The sequence below is a fragment of the Convolutriloba macropyga genome, chromosome 3 (assembly GCF_964194025.1).
Source record: "Convolutriloba macropyga chromosome 3, txConMacr16.3, whole genome shotgun sequence".
Lineage (NCBI taxonomy): Eukaryota > Metazoa > Xenacoelomorpha > Acoela > Convolutidae > Convolutriloba > Convolutriloba macropyga.
The window spans coordinates 57,350,063-57,372,936 of NC_134470.1; positions in this window are offsets into that span (position 1 = coordinate 57,350,063).

A 22,874-nucleotide genomic window follows, 5' to 3' on the forward strand; every position below is an offset into this window, starting at 1 on the left:
AGTGTATATGATACAATTTAATCATAAATTTGGTCCAAATCGGGTCAGAAATAGTCTAAACAAGTTTTGTGGGGATATATTCTGTATAAATTCCGATTATTTAGAGTGAAAATACTAAAATTCAACCATAAATCTGGTGAAAATTGGGTTAAAATCAAATTAAATATGTTTTGGGGGGGTAGAATCTGGTTGAATTTCGGTTATTTAAGGTGTAAATACTAAAATTTAACCATAAATTTGATGAAAATTGGGTGAAAATTAGGCTAAATAGGTTTTGGGGGGATGATTTTTGGTTAAATTTTGACTATAAAATGTAAAAGTACTTCAATTGTTATATAAATAAACTAAAAATTGGACATACATTACCCCCACCCGGGTCAGAACAATTTTACAAGAGCAAAGAATCAGCTGCCTGTTACTATTTTAATGTAAATTTACTGAATTTCGGCCGTAAATTTGATATAAATTACTCTATTTGTTTGTCTATTAGTGTGCTTTCACTTCTGTGGTAGTGGTTATTTTACTGTTTTAATCCGATCGGATAGAAAAACAGAAATTCAGGCGTGATTTTTTCCTCTGGGCGCACCAGTTATCAAATTTGGCTGGGCTGCTACAGATCACACAATACGGGATCTCTTTATGTATGCCGGTCAAACTTGACAAAAGATATAACAAATCGAAGGCAAAGATATATGCCTAAGACCTGTCTGTGCTATAAGTCTCAATTTAAAGTAGTTGGGGGGCTGAAAAGTTCAATTAATTAAATAGATAGTTTAAATGAACAAGCTTACACTGAGTAGTATTAAACCGGGTTGAGCTGTTACTTGATTGTGTTGTTGTTAAATGATTGCGTCGTTGAAACTTCTTCCAGTCGATTTCTCACAAGTATGTTCTGTTGGAAAATTTGCTAAGTTGGAAATCTTTAATAAAATTTCTGTTTAAATATAGGAATTTATTTTGCAAGAAAAATGAAGCAGTTGTCTGCTGCTCGTCGCTGGCTCTGTTATTTGTCTCTCCAATTTTATTCCGTCCCACTTCGCTGAGAGAAACAATTAATTCCTCTCAGCTCCGTTTGGGCCGATAGGGAGCGAATCACAAACTCACGTTCATAGTGAGGTGCTTCTTAATTTTCCTATTGGCCGAGAAGGCAAGAGAATTTACTCTTTTTTATCTCACGGAAAAATTATTGAAACTCCAAAAAATAATAAAAATCTAAAAAGCTGAGAGCATCAATTATTGATTTCGTAGGCGCCTGTTTTCTGCTTTTCCCCTCTTCTAAAACCGCAACAATTATGGTTTTTTTGGGGGCTTTTTATGAGACTCTATTGTCTTTTCCCCTGAAGCAATCTGCTTCGTCTTTATTGAACTTGGGGGGAAAGATCTGCATTGCAACTGTCAAAAGCAGAACTAATTTAAATCAAAAGAAACTGTGGTTTTACAGGCCGCCTACGTTCAACAACGTACATTTTCTATCCTGGATATAAGCGAGGAGATCCAGGCCTAAAGTTGTGTTATTTAAATAAGTCGAACTGAGTTGTTTAAATACTTGTGTACTGGTAGTCTTAACAAGCGTTAGTTTATTTAGCGCGCGGCGAAAGAATGGTTAATTAGCGCCTAAATACGTTCGCTCTAATGCGGGATTAATTATCCGTTCATTTGTAACGGCTCTCGTAATACTACACGGTGCAAGGACAAAATGTTAATTTATCACATCATTCCAGGTCAAAATACCTTTGATAAGACCAATCAATGGCAACTAGGCATTTGATCGGACGCTCAAAGTCAAAGTAATTTTTAATCACACTGTTTAAGGTCAAAATTGCCTCCGATACGACCGTTCCAGGTCAAAATGATCACAATCAGACCACTCAAGCTCATAACCTATTCAAAGTCTAAATGACCCTCGATAGAGAGCTAAGAGTGAAAATGACCTCCGATAAAAACTATTCAATCTCAAAATAGTAGTTTATAAAGTCCTGAGAGGTCAAAATATGCTCAAGGTTGAAATGACTTATAATCAGTCTTTTCAAGGTCAGACTGTTCAAAGTTAAAATGACCTCCGATGAGAGTTTCAGGTAAAAGTGAACAAATTCAGACCACCCATGGTCAAGTTGAATATGATCTTCAATCAGACCAATTCACCTTTGATCAGGCCGTTCAAGGTCTAAATGACCAACCCGTGTTAACCGATGTCATTGCTTAGGGTTAACCGATGTCAATTCAAATAAATTTCGTGTCAAACACAGATTTTTCAAATGTAGAGTTTTTCAATGGGCGTTTTTTTGTGAGCAATTGAAGAACTTTTTGTTAGAAAGATTTACACAAGACGCATTTATATACCTCCACATTGTAAAGGCAGTTTTCACCCGATCTTACGTTACACATTTGTAATATTGATTACATCAAAACTGGAAACAAAATCAAACCAGTTTTTTCGAAATTTTTAAAATTGAAATGTGCTTTTGGGCTGGTGTCTTGCATGACGCAATTAATTTAAGTTGTCTCATGTCATTTTTTTCTAAGGATAAGAAACAGCTGTGAATTTAACAGCAATACTCACCTCGGGAAGAAGGGAGAGAACCCTGGGCGTGTAATGCGAGGCATAGTTCTGGAAGCTATAGACAATCTCAGGAGTAGTACTAACAGCCGTCAGAGACCCCCAATCAATGCTTATAACTATCACCTTAGGAGTCGTCACCACAAAATCCCAGTCGATAACGAACACCATTTTTACCAACTTTATTTTGCTGTTTCAAGATATTGAAAAAAATGTGTTCACAATTTTTTTTGCTGTATTTGTCTGAAATCTTTTCAAAAATTCACCTGAAAAATTGAATGATTTTGAATTATTGTTCTTCAGTTCTTGAGGGTTTTTAAGCTTTGTGTCATTAACACGACAATTAAGTTTATTTAGAGCTGTTGTATGAAAAGACTCATTTTCATCTCGCGATCGAGCCTGGTTCTAACAGGAAAAAATCTATGAAGAAAAAAACAGTTACAATTTTTGTTGGTTTCATCTCTGACAATTATTTGTTTGATTTATTGTTGTCGGTATCACACCAAATTTTGTGAGCAATATTTGCGCAAAACGAGCACCTTTGTGCTAATTTGTGAACAAAAAACTTCTCGATGCCATCGAAAAATAAAACAAAATTTTCAAGAGCAGAGTTAGGAAATGAGGAATGAACAATCTTGTCGTACATACAAGTCATTAAAGTAATATTAAATAACCTTTTGATCTCGTCGAGAAATTTGATAACTGAAATCTTAGAAAGCAAAGCCCAAACCTCCTAATATTAAAATTATTTATTTTACGGTTTTATTGAAATGAACCTAAAATTCGAAGCTTGTGTTCGTTTGCATTTGATTCGAAAACAATGGAAAATTTTGTTTTTCGTCCTCGGAATCTGTAAATAGAAGTACAAGGCTTTAGACAAGTACAAGGTTTTAAAAGATAAACAAGAACAAGGTTCTAGAAATTATTTTTACTAGTATTTCAAGGACCAAACTTTTCATATATTTTTAAAGTGATTGTTAAATGTAAATGTTTAACAGAAATTTTGTTATGTTTATAAAATTTTGAATTTACATTTACAGATATAAAATTTTTTAAAAAATAAATAAAAAACAACGAGTGGAGATACGCTAACAGTTTCAACGAAATAAACGATTTTTTTTAAAGTTTGATGTCATGCAGTTTCAGCTATTATTAATAGTTTCAATACATTCATCCGGTTTGTTGCAGAAATTTTTGTCAAAAAATTGAAAACAAAAAATACGCACGTAACAATGCAATCTCTTCTTGTCAAGTTTTTTCTCGAAGAAAAATAAAAGTGATCATCCCTATGCAGTGAAAAAAAATCGAAAATTTAAATTTTCATGAAGAAGCAGCAAATTTGCAAAAAGAAAAAACGAAAATTGCTGGACAAAGCCAAAATTATTTTCGGTGACAAAATTTCACTAAACAACAAAAAATGTATTTTGCATTGAAACCGAAATTTACAGAAAGGGTTTTACAGAAAACGAAATTGCAGGAAAAAAAAACAAACATAAAAAAGGTTTTAAACTTAAAATTGAAACCAAAATGAAATGGGTTTAAAAATTGTCTCAAATGGCTGTTCAATAGTCAAATCAGAGGAGATAAGAAACTTTCAAAAATTCTTTAAAAAAGTTTCAAACTCAAACATCTAAGTGATTTAAATTGCGGAAATAGAGGATCGACGAAGTCTGTCATTATTGAGACTACATAACAAGACAGACGGCAAAACAAGACAACGAAAATCTTTAAATACATCCAAAACTCAGTGTCTTTTTATTAAAAAAAGCTCTTATAATATAGTCAAAATGTCGCGAGATAAAACATAAATTAAACAAATTAACTTATTTTTCAATAAAAAGTGACAGGGAGCTGTCCCTAATGAGACCATGTATTGAATCGACAAATAAGGGCCAGTTTGAAAATCCATTATATCTTTTCAAACCAAACAATTTTAAAAGTCATAACAACCATCAATTATTAATTTGAAAAAGCTAACAAATTTCGCATTTAATTCTTTAACAAGTTGAAGGAACCCATCATCAGTGACATTAGGTAATTAGACCTAACATGAAAGCAGATACCGGCACAAAATTAAAAAACCATAAATGCATTAGGAAAATGCAACTTGTTGAAACCAATATAACGACAAGCTATGAAAAGAACGGATTCTGTATGTTCAATTAAGCGCTATTTGAAAAGCAAGATCTTTTAAAAGTATAGAGAGGAAAGACTGCAACAGAAGTACAAAATATGACAAGTTACAAAAATAAAAAACAGTTTTTGTTACAAAAACTAATAATGCCAAAGTCATAAAAACATTCATTTAGTAGCAAAACTGAGAACAAACAATGTTTGATTCCCAAGATATAAAAAGCGAATGAGACTAAATTAAAAATTGACTAAGGATGAAACGGAATGAATAATCAAAAGAGCATTGTTGTCTTTGAAATTAAATCAACTCAAAGTCGTTATATCAATGAACTATCAATGGAAGAATTGAAATAAATCGTTCAACACCACAATAGGGAGCCAGCGAGATCTCTTATTGTTCAGATTATGTCATACGGCTACATAAAGACCAATAAAAAGAGAAAAAAATCAAATAAAACTCGCAAGAGGTGTGTCGAAACCAAAGTTGTTCAATTTGGATGTTCAATTTGGCCTCAATTCATACTGAAAATACTTTTTTGTAACAAAACCAGCGCAATTTTTGGAAAAAATCCAAAATTATTAGAAATAAGAAAACCTGTAGAATCAAAATTATCAAATCATTGGTTGGAGAATAAAACCCCCTAAACAGGTTGATTTTTGTTGTACTCTAACAATGATTGAATTTTTCATCATTTTTACTGGAGAATAGGTTTACAGAAAAAAATTAGAAAAATTTAAAAATCAAAAATTTGCCGACACTTTTCGTCCAAAACAAATACATTCAAATTCACGACAGCTATTTGTTAAAACGGAACCCATTAATTTATTTATTAAAATGTCTTATATGAAAAAGATTATCATTGGTTCATTGGGCCTCTCTGAATACAAATGAAATTTCTCATTAATCGAACCTCCTGATAAAAACACAGAATTGTCTGAAATTGGCATAATAAAAATGCAAAAAGATATTATAACAAAAACTTTCCAATAGAATCTTTGGAATCAATATCTTTGATTGTAAAGATCCATTTGAGACCAAATTTGGCCTCGATTTTAGTGTGCGTCTTAAAAAACATTTCAAAGTTTCAAGTAAAACCTCAATTTAAGGTAAATTGTGTTTATCTGATCGATATTAAGTTAAATCAGCGAAGGGCCGGCAACTTTTTAGTTCTAAATTACTTTCTCAAGAAACCGAAGTATCAAAAGCCATCTGAGATTTGTCAGCGCTTTTAGATCTGTGCTTTCTGTACATTTGGACAGGAAGCTACAAAGAATCATTTGGCGCCATTTTTACAAAAAAAGCTTAGTTTCAAATATAAACCAAAGTTTAGGACTAAAATTGTCTCCAATAAAACCAATAACAGTATTGTTAACACTTCTGAGGTTATTTGAGGAAAAAAATGAAGATGAGACACAAAGCAACGGAATTCAGATGAAACTTCACCAAAATTTTAAACAGTCAATGACATCAAAATAAACAAAAACAAAAAGTCTTTTGAAATTCTGCGCTTAAGGGGCTTTCTAGTGACTCCTTTCTTCGGCAGTGCAATGAATTCATCGATCGGTCAAAGTTGCCGGAACAAAAAACACAGTTCATCGAATAGTTCCTCTTGCCCAAAATCTACATCATATGCTGATAATGTGTTTTTGTATTGTAATTGCCATTGTGCTTTCTAACCAGTTTTTTTTTTACGTGAAACTACAAATTAAAGTGGTTCAACCTCTCCTTCTCTTTCTCTTTCTCTCTCTCTCTCTCTCTCTCTCTCTCTCTCTCGTTTCCTCTCTCTTTTTTACCCCATTTTGTCTTTCATTCTCTCTCTCCCTTTTTTCTTCTGTCTCACTCTCTATCTAACATCACTCTCTCGATCTCTATCTTTCTCTCTCTCTGTGTGTATGTGTGTTTGTGTGTGTATGTGTCGTTTTTCTTTTTATCGCATACACTACTTACCTAAGATTTGATAGATGCAGAAAAGCAACAAAACGTTTCACGTTGTCTTTCAGTAATGTCATCAATGAACAACAAGGCCAGAAATTGTATTACGCCTTACAATTTGTTAATTTTATACAAAAACAACGATCCAGATGATTGAATTTTTTTCGCACTTAGCCATTTGAACAGCCCTGAGTCTCAGTTGGATTATTTTTTGGAATATCGTCTTTCATTTTTTTTTGTTATCAATGATTTTGCTTCAATGATTTGTGAAGAAAACATAACGCAAATTTCTATATAGTTCCACCAGTTAGCTCTTCTTTAGTGAAATACTAAAACTTTGCATGCTTTTAAATTATATCCACTGTAAAACACAATTCAATTTGTTTTTTGATATGATAACCTTAGAAGGAAAACTTATTTTTTGCATATAAAGCTTACAACTATCAAAATCTTTTATATTTCTTGTCGTAACCAATCTTTCAGTGCTAATTGCAGACGATATGTTTAAAAACTGACATTTTGTCGCAAGACCAAAATTTTTAAAATTTTTATTTTTATGCGGATTTTTTTTTTTGAAGAAAGAATTTTTAATTTGTAGTTGCTGAACTTTCTAAATCCAAATTTATTGGAGCAAAAATTGTACTATCACAACATTTCTGTTTTCCACGATTGTTTATTGTTTGTCATAAAGACAGATTATGTGTATAGAGAGCTGAGTGGTATCAACTGCGTGTCTACTGCATATATTCTCAATTGTGATTGTTTTAAATTTGTTTTTAAATCTACACTTTCCGCTTTGGCTAATTCACAGAATTTATAAATTTATGAAATTTTTGTTTGTTGTTTGTAAACTTAATGACAAAAATTTCAACATTTGATCATTGATTGTAGCATTCACCAGAAAACAAATGACTGGATCTTGATAATAAAATTAACAGAACGGTAAACAACAGCAACATTTTGTTTTGTTAATAAAGTTTACTGTACTGGAGATGCTCTATACAATTTTTAAAAAATGTTGTGAGCTTTGTAATTTCTGTAACCGATTTTTGACTCATTGGCTTGATATATTCGACCACTTTTCCCGTTTACTGTCGGATATAATCCAGAACTTGCCCGTCGGTTATTTGCCAACCACTTCCACCATCGCGCCACTTGGAATTTCTGTTAGGCTTTGTTATTTTCGCCAAATAATGTTTTTTTTTTCAATTCAACTCCCTCTTTTGAGCACAATGTCATATTCGTGGAAACTTGGCTGATCCTTGAAAAAATCTTTCTGTTTAATTCTATATAAAAATTTCCCTCTTTTTCGATCTCTATTTTAATTTCACACTGTTTCGTTAGCTGCATACATAAAACTTCATATTAAACGTGTCTTCAATTATGTATTCTTAAGATGCGAAAGAAGCCCGAATAATATGAACATGTTGATATGGTAAAAATTGCCATCTGGTTAATTTGAAAACTGAAAAGTTTCGCTCCGCCAGAATCACTTAGTTGTCATTAATATGGTGAGTAAATTTTTAAATATTTTTCGAGAAACTTAGACAATGAAAAACCATTTTGGTTGCTCTTTCATTTAAAACCCTTCATACGAGAAAAGTATGATTAAATATTTATGAAACAAACAATAGTTCAAATCATTCAAGCAAAATTAAAAACATCAATGGGTTTTCTTAAAGAGTCACATTAAAAAATTTTCTTCTGATTGTCTTTTTCTAAAAAATAAAAATAAGTTTTAAAAGCTCCTACGTTACTATTCAAAGGAATTTTTCATGCAGTGAGAGCAAGAAGTCATTTGTTAGAATATCGATCAAACTATAGTCTTAAACTTAGTGAGAATTAGAAAGAAAGTTGAACTTACCAGATTGGAAAGACAAAAACAATTTGATTTTGATCAGAGAAATTATATAAATGAATCGTCAATAAAGGGTGCTTAGAATCAATATTCGGTTCAAATTGGTGAATCTAGATAACTAATATTAGAGTTAGATTATTTGATGTAAAATCTTCCCAGCATGTATTGAATGATTATGTTACCACCGGAAATGTGAACGAATTTTTAGAAAACTGTAAATGCATACCATATATGGTATCCCCTGCGACTGATTTCTGGGAAATTTGCAGAAGCAAACCATGTTGGGTAACCCTTGCGACCCCACCTTAAATCATGGTGCTAAGATTGGTTTTGTATCTTGACTTTCTCGCACTGATAATGGGTAAATATATAGCTGAATTTTAAGCTTTTTTCATCCCCAAAATCAAATCACAATCTTGATCTTATAATCAGATCTCTCCTGTAAATCTCTAATTTCTACTGTAAAATATCATTCTTGTTATTCTCTCATTTTTCAACTTAGTTAAAAACGCTTTTCTTCAACTTGGTAAAACCCATAACCCAACAGATTATGGGTCCAGCAATTTTCTAAGTCGTAAAACTAATTTCTAAAACAAAATGAATTTGTTGTTGAGAGTCAAAATCCGTTTCTGCTTAGTACCTTTTTTCACAACTGTTTTTCCTGCTCAAACTACGATGGATCAACAGACAGTGAAGCCGCTGACCTACACAGGAATGGCACAGGAATTTCCAATCTGGTGCAGGAGATTTGTGGCAATGATGCCGACGAAGGGACTCTACAAATCACTACTTGGGACAGAGGAGCAACCCAATAAGCACGCATTACTAGCCAATGGGGCGAGCAATGATGAAAAGAAGAACCACAAGGTGCTGAAGGATGCATAAGAGAAGGAAGTTGCAGACATCAAGGAGAAACGGAACAATGTGTGGTGCCATCTGGCACTGACTCTAGATGCAACAACCCTTATGCTGATGAGACATGACTGTGTGGGAGATGACGGCATCGGAGATGGAGCAAAGGCTTGGAAGCTTTTGCAAGAGAGATTTCAGAGTGTGGAGACAGCGACAGTGGTGACTTCGGTGGCAAAGCTTGCTCGACTGCAGCTCGAGGATGCTGAGGATTTGGATAGCTTCTTCATCCGAGGACAGGAGTTGCTCACAAGGCTACAAGAAGCAGGCGAACGCTTTCTTTAAGAAATACAGCTAAGGAGTATGTGGTGTGCAATTCACGTCATTGGGAGTACAAAAAAGTCAGTTAGTGTGAAATAATTTATTGCTACGTATGCGTCATAACTATATATCATAACAGAAATATTATCACATTTTGATAGCATAAATTACAAATGATTGATAAAATAACGTCACAAATTATATCATAAGTCATACATTTGGCGATAAGTAAAATTATCAGGCTATATTCATGACATGAGTGAATTATTAATGGCAACAGACAGATTACAAGAACCTAATTGATGTTAATTGATGAGCAATCCATTTGGAGCCATTAAGTAGACACCATCATATCCACAGCTAAGGAACGAACTTAACTTTCTTGTATTTCAAGTTACAATAGAAGAGCTTTCCATACGTTTTATTTTTTCGGCTCGTTTCTATTATAGATCTAGAACGTAAAATCCCCAATGATGAGGGTATTTAACCCATCATCAGCCCCCCCCCCCACCCTCAAATAACGTAAATATTTCATAACTGAGAAGGGTCTGTGATTTCGTGAAGGGCTTTCATGGGAATAGCCCCATAATGGAGGACCAGTTACCAATTATTCGGGGGGGGGGGGGGGGGGTAAAATGAGAATTTTTCAATCAATTTTATGATTGCAGTTTGAAAGTTAATGACTAAAAGATCAGTATAAATAGTTTTCGAATGGACTTCAACAGATTTTTAAAATAAAAAATCTATTCAAAATCCATTAAATAACTACTATAAGTTGTTTTTACAAAAATATTCAATTCGAGTGAAATTTTCAAACAGAATTGAAAAGGAAACTTGAAAGAAGATTCATCACTTACGATTGTTCACACCGCCTATCATAACCACCCTAGTCAAAACTATAAGGCTATCTTTGATGATTCATGTAATAAAAATAGTATCTTGTAAAATCAAGCAAGAAAACGTATATCTTGTAAGAATACAAGAATTTGTAAGACGAAAGTCTATTTTGTAACATCTTGCCGGATTTTTATCGTATCGCATCCTGTTGCAAGATTTTTGCAGGAACATTACCAGATCTTGCACGATAATTTTTTTTCACATCTGGGGTCGCTATTGCTGATTAATTTTCAAATGAGAGACTGAAAATGAGTGAAGTCGCTGTTTTTTAATCTTAAGACAATCTTTTCATTTTCGGTTTTCCGTTTAGTTCTTAAAAATGGTAGTCAGTTAATAACCCCGAGCAGATTTTTTTTCAGTGTTCAATAAACTTGCTGCAGAAATCTATTCAGGGCCATTAAGAGACGTCCTCTTTCAATTGATCAGAAATGGAAGATACATCTGTTTCAAGTTACTAGGTAGGCAAGAAGAGAGGTGGGTACACGCAATGTGCAACCAACCTCTTTTTCATAATGTTCGGGGGGGGGGGGCAAGTTAACACTCAAAACTACTTTTTACGCCTTAAGAAAAATCTAAAACGTCTGTGACCAGTTATTTTATTGAGTCCCTTTTCCACACTTATCCCAGTTTCAAAACCTGAATATCATCAGCTTAGAAATTCGCTAACTTAAAATCCTTTCCCCTTCATTAACATCTTTTCGCTGTTTCCCAGTTTTGTTGACATTTTCGGAAGTTCTTTTTAATGACGATGTTAGAACGATTATTGATTATTATCAACGATTAATTATTACATGATTAATCGGTGGGACTACATGAAAAGAAACCCCTGCAATGAATTGTTTGTAATTTAAACATAACTTGCAGTGACTTTTAATGAACTCCAACAGATTTAAAAATTATCGACTATAATCGGACAAATCTGATTGGAAGCCATTAAGAATCAATTGCAAATCAAAAATTATCAATAACATTTAACTTCTCGTCAAAATGATAATTAATTAGGCAACTACTAAAGTTATTATAAAACCCTAATTTTGACGACGATTTAAATAACTTGGTATATTGCTAAGTAATACTATAGTAACTACAATATTCGTTTATGAAGCAATTTAAGATGAAAAAATAAAACTTCCATATAACCACAGAGCCAGGACCAAAGTGAAGGCTTTCCCGATTTTGGGGCCTGTGAATAGTATCTACCTAAAATAGGCCAAATAGAGAACAAGAAAACCAATCTTTTGGAAGTAATATTGGCAAAATTTGATTCTTAAGTAAGTAGGGTCTTAGGAAAATGGTGATTATTGCGAAGTTTTTGGGTAAAAAAACTGTGGTAAGTCTTGAAAGAAATTCTGTAAGAATATTGTAAGATCTTAAAGGTTAACTTTAGTTTTTTCCTCGGGCTTTCAGTTCAATTTATCAGCTTCCGCGTTTACAACTGATAAAAAAGTTTAATTAACTTGCAATTGTCCCCTAACGATAAAACTGATTTTGAGTTAACTCTTGCAAAAAAAGGTTCCTCTATTTTTCTGGCAACGTTCTTGTTTTTGTAAACCACAACTAGTAATTTCACAACTATTAATAGTGAAATTGGCTCTCGCTACGATTAGGGATGTTATATTGGATTTCGCACTATCTTATTTAGTTGTTTACTATCATTAACTAAGTATTAAAAGTTCTAACTGATCCTTACAAAAATGAAACCAACTGTTAATAGAATCGAAATAAACAACTTACCACTCAAAACGCTCTTCTGGCTGAAAACGATTGAAGCAGTTATGGATAGCCGTTTTGGTAACTTTGCAAATTAATATTTATGGGCGAGTTTTTGTGTTGCGATCAAAGTTTTCAATATTTTATTTTTTTTCAACAATTTTTGTTAGAGTGATCAACTAAACTGTAACAGACCGTGGCTGTAAAATGAACAAGTTATTTCTGTCTTTTTGGGAAGAAATGTCACTTTATATATCTTCTAAAACTAACATACCAGATGTTCATTTTACGCGTGTTGCAAATTTATCTTTTGCTTTAATTAGAGCCTCATTGATTAATAACGTGAACATAATAAACATTATTAAATATTGTTCATAAATAGTCTCCTTATATCTTAATTAACTTCACATATGGTCCTAATTGATCGGAACAGTTTATTTGTTCACAGTTTAATAATAATTAAAAAATTATGTAATTTTTTTTCCAAGGGGTGGATCCGAGTCAAAAGATCAAAGCAAAAAAAAGATCAAAGCAAAAAAAGAATGGTTTAATTAAGAAGTTACCAGTTATAAATTACCCAAAATTTAGAAGATAAAATATCAATTTCAATATTCCATTATTAATTCGTTTACCATTTTAAGCTGAAAAACTCCGTGCTATTCATAGCTGTTAAATCTTTTATTTTCTTTTTTACCAAAGTGAAAAACGCGAAAGATTAAATTATGACAAATTTGCTATTTAATTTGATTTATAATTGGAGCAACTGAAACTCGCCGATCAAATAGATCCATTTCGGTTCGAATCTTTGAATTTTTGCTCTACACCCCCCTCCCCTCCTCCCCCCCCCCCCCCCCCCCCCCCCCACGATGCATCATAATCTCAAATAGTGAGTTTGTAACTGGACTAGAGAGTTTTCCGACAGTCGTCAGACTGTTTTAATTCTTATTTTAGGTAACTTTTTTATTAAACTTAGAACTGCCTTAGTACCGCATCGTATTAATATTGATACGGCCTAAATACGGTAACTTAGAAATCGTAGTATGGCTTTACAACAGGCTGAAAAAAGTATACAAAATTTTACTGTTTTCATCCAAGACCATCATACTAAGACCATGCTAAGTTTGTTTTCTAAGTTCGGGCAATCTTCGTGGAATATTTCCCCCACTTTTCGAATTGCATGTAATTGTGAGTATTCGCATTTCTTATTGGGATCTATTCTGTTCCCCCCCCCCCGTGTTTTTTACGCCCCCCAGTTACAAATTATATGTTGTTATATAGCACGTTACTATGTAAGAAAATAGCACGTGCGCCCGGGGGGCATAAAAAATATAAGCCTACTAAGCTGGGGGGGGGGGGGGGGCAAAACAAAATGGATCCTCTTATTGTAGTAATGGGTAGTCGCACTTCTTGATAGGGTAAACAAACATAATCTCTGAAAAAATACGCATTAGCAACTTATCATATAGTTCTGAAAACTAAAATTTTGTCCAATTCGAAGTGGAAAAACGTTCCCGTAATTCACATTCTCACCAGGAATTGTAATTCTTGTTGATCATCTAGCTCTACTGTTACCGAAACGTTTCAATAGAATGCCCGCCCATTTAGCCGCTATTTGAGCAATATCAATTTTACGAGGGTATTTTGACCAATGCCATAGTGTTATAGATGTTAACATTCAATCTATTATCGGACAGGTATAAGTTTCATCAACGGTATCCTCTTTTTTCTTTTCAGACCACTGAATTTATAAGAATTAGGATAGGTTTGAAAGAACGAAATGCTTGCAAGCTTCTGTCAAGTTATACATAGCAATCACATATTTTGTTGCAATCACAATTTTACAGCTTTCTGAACAAATTGTTGGTTGCAAAATTTACGTCTGAGAAAGTATGGCTCGGATCTGAAGAGGAAAGTTTGCGCTCAGTGAAATTTTGTTCCATCCTTCAATTTTTTTGACCATTATGTTAGGAACTACATGCCAGATCTTTATTTTTTGTTCAACCAACTTTTGCCTATTTTTTTATTTGCAGAAATTACAAAATTAGAAAAATTTCACAGAATTATAAGAATTGAATTAATTTCTGGAGACAATTGAGGTTCATTTTTTTGCTCACTTTTCACTGCATGTCACCTTCGGCGTTGATACAGCTCAAATCTGTCAAAAGAGGTTAATACTCTATAGACATTATGAGCTGACGAATTAAATGGTTCCAGCAATGTTGGTAAAAGAAATTTAATCGAGTAAGACCTAAATAATTCAACTTTTTTTCTACGATCAATGGACATAGCCAATCAATTTGCACATTTTTTCTCATATTGACAAATCTTTGTTTTATGAAGGAGTTCAGAGAAAAGTCGTCTCTTCAAAAATTGCAATTTTATGAAAACTTATTTCAAAGAATCTCCTTCGGTCGTTATCTGGAAATCATGATTCTTCCGTTCATAGCAACTCTATAATTAAGACAGCAGGAAAAGGGGTTCTGACGAGATAAAGCTGAAAAAAATTTTGAAAAGACTAAAAACAAAAAGTTGAGATTTTTCTTTTTACGTTTTTGAAGTTCTTTTCACTTTTTGTTCATATTTATTTTGAGGCACATCTTTTTTCTTGAATGTGTTCTTATAAATACATGGGTTTCTGTGAAATCTCCAGTTTTGATTGTGCTGTAGTGCTACTGCATATAACACCAAACCTAAACATTTTTAGTTCTATCTGATGCAACCCTACTGTGCAATTGCATTAGTTTATGTTGACATAGTCGATCAAACAATCAAGCATTGCCAACTGGCAAGTAGTATATATCAGCACTATAAAAAACACAGAGTTTGTCATAGATGCACTTTTTTCATCTCTACAAGGATACAATCCACTGGCTGGCAATTCAAGCCCAGCAGCCGCAAATGGGAGGAGGAGTAGCCGCAAAGAACATCAACCTCAGTTGGGCGCGGCGGCTAAATGCATAGCGATATTGCTTGAGCAGTCAGAACTAATATTTTGCTTGCTTGCTTTCTGCAGTAACACGTACAATTATGTGCTAAACTCGATAGTGATGACCGTAACTGAGTACTTCTTTCCAATACTATATCTCATTAGTCACATCAATACACCAATCCCTTTTACTTGTGTTGCCTCGCCAAGTATGGCTTGGAAAAATCAATAGGAAACTTCACGTCACAGTGCAATTTCTTGACACTATTTGTTGCCTTATTTAACGAAAATAGAGTGGTTTCCTCTGATGATGCGTTTATTCTCATAAATTTTTAATTTAATCAAAAGTGTTTACATTTTTTAAAAAAAAACCCGGCTATGGTTGTAGTGATCATGCGCGTATTCTCATAAAAGTTAAAAAAAACCAAAAGGGCCTTTAAAACTCTAAAATCTCTTTTTTAGTCTCTTCCAAGACACATGCTCAGTATTTTTAATTGCTGTGCGAATTTTTGTAATTATTAACGAGCGTAAAAGAATTGTTCTGAAAATATAATCTCATGAAGAGCAAAATATGAAGAAAGGTTTTCTACTTATGAAGGTGAACCATTCATATACAGTCAATCTTGACCCCTTTTGTCTGATTTTCTAAGGCTGAGTACACAAGGTTCTAAGATTTTTAGAAAAAGTTGAACACAAATTTGTTAATTGCTTTATAGGATTTGTTAACAGTTAATGTACCATTACAGCCCTGTTTAACGGGTTTTCAATCACAGTATCATGTATAAGTATGAACAGTGGGGTGTAAGTCATGAAGTCTAATAAGTTCAAACAGTGAAGATGGGCTAATTTGTCATAGACTTTTCTCTCGTTCTCTGGGCTGATGCCTCCAGCTTTCAGCTCTAACATCAACTGCGATATCGATATGGCGTTTGAATAGTCGTCCACGTTTGCCAGGAAAAATTGCTGAAACAAATATTCTATTATTTTTTTCTACTAAAAGAAGGAGAGTCAAAGACAGCCCAGGCTGAGGTCCCAGACGGAAAGTCGATATGTCCAGACCGTCCCAGACGGAAAGTGCCTATGTCCAGACCGTCCCAGACGGAAAGTGCCTATGTCCAGACTTTCGTGCGTTCACCAGACTTTCGTGCGTTCATGTCCAGACTTTCGTGCGTTCACCAGACTTTTGTGCGTTCATGTCCAGACTTTCGTGCGTTCACCAGACTTTCGTGCGTTCATGTCCAGACTTTCGTGCGTTCATGTCCAGATTTTCGTGCGTTCGACAGACTTTCGTGCGTTTACCAGACTTTCGTGCGTTCACCAGACTTTCGTGCGTTTATGTCCAGACTTTCGTGCGTTCACCAGACTTTCGTGCGTTCATGTCCAGACTTTCGTGCGTTCACCAGACTTTCGTGCGTTCACCAGACTTTCGTGCGTTCATGTCCAGACTTTAATGCGTTCATCAGATTTTTGTGCGTTCATCAGACATTCGTGCGTTCACCAGACTTTCGTGCGTTCATGTCCAGACTTTCGTGTGCGTTCATCAAATTTTAGTTCGTTCATGTCATCAGTTGGATGCAATTGGAACTGAAAATGAGCACAATTGGACTAAAATTGACGATTTCGTGTCCAAAACAATGTTCGGTGATCGAAAAAGTTAAGCCTCATCGAGAGCGGATACTTTTTCAGAAGTAACTGAGAACTTGTCCAAAATGGTTTGCTCAGTCCATTTTTTTATTTCATCCCCATTTATGGCTAAATTGGAGCCTGCACACCAAAAATGAGCACAATTGGACTAAAATTGACGATTTGGTCACCAAAACAATGTTCGGTGATAGGAAAAGTTCAGATCCTTTTCGGAACTAGGTAAAAACTCGACCAAATTAGTTCGGTCAGTCCGAATTTTTAATTTTATCACCAACTGTGGCTAAAGTGGAGCATACCCACCAAAATTGAGCACAATTGGACTAAAATTAACGATTTGGTGTCCAAAACAATGTTCGGTGATCGAAAAAGTTAAGCCTCATCGAGCGCGGATACTTTTTCAGAAGTAATTGAGAACTTGTCCAAAATGGTTTGCTCAGTCCATTTTTTTTATTTCATCCCCAATTATGGCTAAATTGGAGCCTGCAAACCAATAATGAGCTCAATTGGACTAAAATTGACGATTTGGTCACCAAAACAATGTTCAATGATAGGAAAAGTTCAGATCATTTTCGGAACTAGGTAAAAACTCGACCAAATTAGTTCGGTCAGTCCGAATTTTTAATTTTATCACCAACTGTGGCTAAAGTGGAGCATACCCACCAAAATTGAGCACAATTGGACTAAAGTTAACGATTTGGTGTCCAAAACAATGTTCGGTGATCGAAAAAGTTAAGCCTCATCGAGCGCGGATACTTTTTCAGAAGTAATTGAGAACTTGTCCAAAATGGTTTGCTCAGTCCATTTTTTTTTTATTTCATCCCCAATTATGGCTAAATTGGAGCCTGCAAACCAATAATGAGCTCAATTGGACTAAAATTGACGATTTGGTCACCAAAACAATGTTCGGTGATAGGAAAAGTTCAGATCCTTTTCGGAACTAGGTAAAAACTCGACCAAATTAGTTCAGTCAGTCCGAATTTTTAATTTTATCATCAATTGTGGCTAAAATGGAGCATACCCACCAAAATGAGCACAATTGGACTAAAATTGACGATTTGGTGTCCAAAACAATGTTCGGTGATCGAAAAAGTTAAGCCTCATCGAGCGCGGATACTTTTTCAGAAGTAACTGAGAACTTGTCCAAAATGGTTTGCTCAGTCCATTTTTTTATTTCATCCCCAATTATGGCTAAATTGGAGCCTGCAAACCAATAATGAGCTTAATTGGACTAAAATTGACGATTTGGTCACCAAAACAATGTTCGGTGATAGGAAAAGTTCAGATCCTTTTCGGAACTAGGTAAAAACTTGACCAAATTAGTTCGGTCAGTACGCATTTTTAAGTTTATCACCAATTGTGGCTAAAGTGGAGCATACCCACCAAAAATGAGCACAATTGGACTAAAATTGACGATTTGGTGTCCAAAACAATAATCGGTGATCGAAAAAGTTAAGCCTCATCGAGCGCGGATACTTTTTCAGAAGTAAAGGAGAACTGGTCCAAAAGGGTTTGCTCAATTCATTTTTTTATTTCATCCCCAATAGTGGCTAAATTGGAGCCTGCAAACCAATAATGACCTCAATTGGACTAAAATTGACGATTTGGTCACCAAAACAATGTTCGGTGATAGGAAAAGTTCAGATCCTTTTCGGAACTAGGTAAAAACTTGATCAAATTAGTTCGGTCAGTCCCAATTTTTAATTTTATCATTAATTGTGGCTAAAGTGGAGCATATCCACCAAAAATGAGCACAATTGGACTAAAATTGACGATTTGGTGTCCAAAACAATGTTCGGTGATCGAAAAAGTAAAGCCTCATCGAGCGCGGATACTTTTTCAGAAGTAACTGAGAACTTGTCCAAAATGGTTTGCTCAGTCCATTTTTTTATTTCATCCCCATTTATGGCTAAATTGGAGCCTGCACACCAAAAATGAGCACAATTGGACTAAAATTGACGATTTGGTCACCAAAACAATTTTCGGTGATAGAAAAAGTTCAGATACTTTTTTGGAACTAGGTAAAAATTTGTCCAAATTAGTTCGGTCAGTCCGAATTTTTAATTTTATCACAAACTGTGGCTAGGGTGGAGCATACCCACCAAAAATGAGCACAATTGGACTAAAATTGACGATTTCGTGTCCAAAACAATGTTCGGTGATCGAAAAAGTTAAGCCTCACCGAGCGCGGATACTTTTTCAGAAGTAACTGAGAACTTGTCCAAAATGGTTTGCTCAGTCCATTTTTTTATTTCATCCCCATTTATGGCTAAATTGGAGCCTGCACACCAAAAATGAGCACAATTGGACTAAAATTGACGATTTGGTCACCAAAACAATGTTCGGTGATAGGAAAAGTTCAGATCCTTTTCGGAACTAGGTAAAAACTTGACCAAATTAGTTCGGTCAGTCCCAATTTTTAATTTTATCATCAATTGTAGCTAAAGTGGAGCATACCCACCAAAAATGAGCACAATTGGACTAAAATTGACGATTTGGTGTCCAAAACAATGTTCGGTGATCGAAAAAGTTAAGCCTCATCGAGCGCGGATACTTTTTCAGAAGTAACTGAGAACTTGTCCAAAATGGTTTGCTCAGTCCATTTTTTTATTTCATCCCCATTTATGGCTAAATTGGAGCCTGCACACCAAAAATGAGCACAATTGGACTAAAATTGACGATTTGGTCACCAAAACAATTTTCGGTGATAGGAAAAGTTCAGATCCTTTTCGGAACTAGGTAAAAACTTGACCAAATTAGTTCGGTCAGTCCCAATTTTTAATTTTATCATCAATTATGGCTAAAGTGGAGCATACCCACCAAAAATGAGCACAATTGGACTAAAATGGACGATTTCGTGTCCAAAACAATGTTCGGTGATCAAAAAAGTTAAGCCTCATCGAGTGCGGTCAGTTTTTGTGTCCGGGTCAATGTTTTGTTCAAATAAAAGCAAATATGATACGAAGAGTTGCAATTGTGTGTTTAAGGCGAATCAAAATGAAAAATTAGCCTGCTTGCTTTGAAAAAGATTCTTCGGTGAAAAAATTTGCTTTCGGTCTCAAAATGTTATAATTTTTTCGCTGTACTAACAGAAAAACATTAAGTTTATTGTTTTTAGGGGACTCCGCGCTTAAAATACGTTATGGTTTTCATTAAATCAGGCGTGAAAGAAAGGTTGCGCGAAAAGAAAAGGGTCCTTAATGTATGTTTTACGCATGAAAATTGGAGGAAGTTTTTGAAACAAATCAATTGCTTTTAGGTGAATTTTCAAGTTTATCAACGTATTTTACCATTACAGAATATTTATCCGGCATATGTATGCTTGTTATACTGCTTAGAAACTCGTCTTTCAAGATATGCATACAAAGACTATCGTTTTCGAACGTAAGTATTAAAAAAATTGCAAGGAATTGGAAGAAAAGTGAAAAAAACGCCTTTTTTCACAATCAGTCCTGCTTTAAAGTGGTGTTTGTACTTCGAAACTATGATTTCAAGTATGCAACGTTTAGCTTAATATCGCAGCTTTGTAGCTAAACCAATTTTAACCTAAAACTACGTAAAAATTGTCGAGAAATTGGTCAAAGAGTACGACGTACTTGAGGTGGAAATTTCGAAAAAATTCGAATTTTCAAAGTTGTTTTTGCCAATAACTTCGAGCATAGATAGAGTTAGAAAGCGTTCTATAGCTTAAAATAAAGCTTGGCTAATGTGCGTTACGGTCATGTATATTGTTACAATGTTATCTGTGAACAAAGGTGTTGTTTTTTTGCTTTCACTGAAGAATGTCGAAAATGAGCTGTTTTTGACCAAGGGGTCAGAATCATCAAAATTTAAAAACTGTTTTTCCGAACTTTTTTATGTTCCAGATGATAGCCCTTCTCTTCCTGATTCCAAAACACCTTCATTTTTAAAAATCGGTTCAGTCATCTTCGAGATATTAAGCTTTGAAAACAGGTTGGGGGGTGGGATTCATCCCCATTATTCCAATCTGTATTCTCTTTTTTTTAAACGAGCTATATTTTTAAACTAACTAACAAAACCAACTAGCTATATATATTCGGCAGCTCGAGGGCTTCCGAAATATGTAATTTGAATGCAAGTTGTATTTCGCCTCTCTACAGGCAAGTTATATGTGTTGGCAATGTGAAACATTCGAATTGACTGCCCCATTGTCAACTGACCAGCGGTATACATTCTGAGCATGTCATCTGACAGCAGGAGGAGTGCTATGAAGCGCTGTCCGGGTAGACCACTATAACTAACCTGCAATGAGGTGCTAGCGAAATGAAATGTATGCGAATTCCGTTTAAGTAGTAAGTTACTGTTTCGAATGAAATGAAATGGAACGGACAGGACCCCCCCCCACCGAATGGCAGAATGGTAGCTGCTGCAGACCAGCGTACCTGCTGCAGAACAGCGTAGCTGGTGCAGACCAGCGCTTTGAGTGCAGAGGACAGTGCAGACAGCTGCAGCAGAGCGTTATAAGTGTTATAGGGTTGTTATAGTCCATTTTTAACGGGTTTCGAGCACTTTTAGATCTACTGAGATGCATTCGCGCTATTTCGAGGATGATATTCCCGGAAGTGGAATTAATGCTAATGAGTTTTTGAGCCCTGGAGGTAACAAGAAGGCTATTAGGATAAAGTGTTTGGAGAATTTGAAAGTAAAGAAGGAAGATTTTTTGATGAAATCAAGACGTTGCGTCAATTTCGAACATGCAACTTCATTAAAGTTCAGAAATTTTAAAGCCAAATGCGAACCCAAAAAAGTGTTGAGCACTGTATTGAAGCTGTTCAAAAGCGCAAAGTCCGTCAAATTGGGGAAATTGAGGCCCAACCAGAAAAAAGGAATAACAACCGAATGGGAATACAATGGATGGGTCAATTTTTTTGGCATCGGGGATTGCAACCGTGCTTAAAGACGTATTCAAAAGAAGCCCCATAAGTACGGTCAAATGAAAATTGAAAAAGTTGGTTCAATCAGGATCCTGGGTTTTGATGCCAAGAAGAAATACGTTCGAATACCACGTTTCAGAGTACCCGCCAAGGAGAAAGTTCCGAGACAGTACTTCATTTGGGGCAAGAGATTAAGCCCAAAAAATTACAGTAAATTTGCAGTCGACGAATTTTCCAGCTTGCTTAGTAATGTTGTGCTTGTATATTAGTTCTTGTTGCTTTTGCTTGGTGTAGATTTAGGTTTTAAAGTTCACTTTACCCTTCAAATTTGTATATATTCACCTTTTATGATTACTTAGAGATGATGAATTGAAAAATGATGATTTCAAAAGTGTTTTATTACCATTTATCGATCTAATTATTCATATAGTATTTACCATGTGGTCTATTGTCGAGGATTCTGCAGGGGAAACCCTAGATTACCAACAGAATTGTTGACAATAGGCTATTTTCTCTATTCTTCAAAAGTCGCGATTTTTTTTGTTTGCTATTTTTGATAGGGTCATAGAGTTGTTCAAATTGAACCAAACCGGATATGGAGTATCCCATGTGTACCTGGAGTCTAAAACAAAAAGAATTTTTGGTATAGCTTGCCTAGGAAAAAAGTTAGTTTTTCATACGGAAATTTGCGATTATTTCGAATAAATAATTTCAAAAATAGGTCTTTTTCATCGGGCCAAGGAGTTGTTGAAATCAAACGAAACTCGGTATGGAGTATCCCCTGTCTACCTAGAGTTTAAAACAGAAGGAATTTTTGTTATAGCTTGCCTAGGAAAAAAGTTAGTTTTTCATACGGAAATTTGCGATTATTTCGAATAAATAATTTCAAAAATAGGTCTTTTTCATCGGGTCAAGGAGTTGTTGAAATCAAACGAAACTCGGTATGGAGTATCCCCTGTCTACCTAGAGTCTAAAACAGAAGGAATTTTTGGTATAGCTTGCCTAGGAAAATAGTTAGTTTTTCATACGGAAATTTGCGATTATTTCAAATATTTAATTTTTAAATATAGTATTTTTCATCGGGTCAAGGAGTTGTGCAAATCAAACCAAACTCGGTATCGAGTATCCCATGGGTAACTAGAGTCTAAAACAAA